The following is a 1349-nucleotide window of genomic DNA, read 5'->3' on the forward strand; positions in this document are numbered from 1 at the left end:
CTCTCTCTGTATCTCTCTCTCTCTCTGTATCTCTCTCTCTCTCTGTCTCTCTCTCTCTGTATCTCTCTCTCTCTCTGTCTCTCTCTGTATCTCTTACACTCTCACAGACCTGGTGTGAAAATAAAAAAGAACCAAAAAAAAAACAATGGTCACACTGATCATAGAAAAATGAAAAGTTAAAAAAAGAAAGTTATGTTATTGAGTATGAAAACTCTTGTTCATTACATTTTACTTAATAATTGCAACCACATTGTTGTATTTATTGTTGCAAAACTTGTTATATACTGTAGGCCTATATAGTTTGTTTGTTACCATGACAACAACACTGATCTGAAGCTCGATGCTGTCACGTAAATAGTTTTCTAATCAGCAATAAATATATTCTGATCAACCCATATCAATTGCATGCTTAAAATAACATGAGGTTAAAGCCCCGCCCATTTCAAGACAACCTGACCCACTTCCGGGTTAAATCGGACCACCTCTGGGTTAGGCCCCGCCCAGTCCGAGTACGGATACTGATACAGATAATGCTGTACTCGCTCATCCCTAATATATACACACACACACACACACACACACACACACACATACATGGATACACACATACAGACACACAAATGGAGGCTCGGAGCCATGTACAACACACTTTGTTATATATGTGTGTCAGAGTGATGAATATACATGTTATGTTTGTCTGTAGAAATTGCGACGTGCAAGCCCCTCCCCCCAGGAGGAGGACAACCAATCAGATGGCGAGGCAGCAGAGTACGGCTCAGAGCCGGGTACAGGAAGCTCCTCCCCCAGCGCGTCCCACGAGGAGGAAGAGGAGGATCACGAGGAAGAGGACGAGGAGGAAGAGGAGGGCATGGAGGAGGAGGAGGAGGAGGAAGGGGAGAAGGAGGAGGAGGAGGAGGAGGAGGAGGAGTACGAGCGTCGTGGCGGCGGCGAGGGAAACGACTATGACACTCGCAGCGAGGCCGGAGACTCTCGCTCCGCCTCCTCCGTCAGCTTCTCTGATGACGGCGAATCAGTGCACTCAGGCTCCGCCTCCGAGGCGTCAGGTAACCACGACGATTTTATTTATTTATATAAAAAAATAACCCTCACAGGGAATGGCAATCACCCATTAGCCTCTTATGGCGGTTTTCCACAGCGTGGTATCTACTCGACTCGCCTCGCCTCTACTCGCTTACAAAAACAAGTCCCTGGGACCTGCTACCAGGGACTTTTATTAGTACTATCTCAGTCGAGGTTCCAAGCGAGCTGATGCGAGCCCAAAAGGTGACGTGGAAACCTGCAGACTACTGGTTGGTCGTCACTTATGACTGCGTTTTTAGCAAACAAGA

This window comes from Etheostoma cragini, chromosome 16 (assembly GCF_013103735.1).
Source record: "Etheostoma cragini isolate CJK2018 chromosome 16, CSU_Ecrag_1.0, whole genome shotgun sequence".
NCBI lineage: Eukaryota > Metazoa > Chordata > Actinopteri > Perciformes > Percidae > Etheostoma > Etheostoma cragini.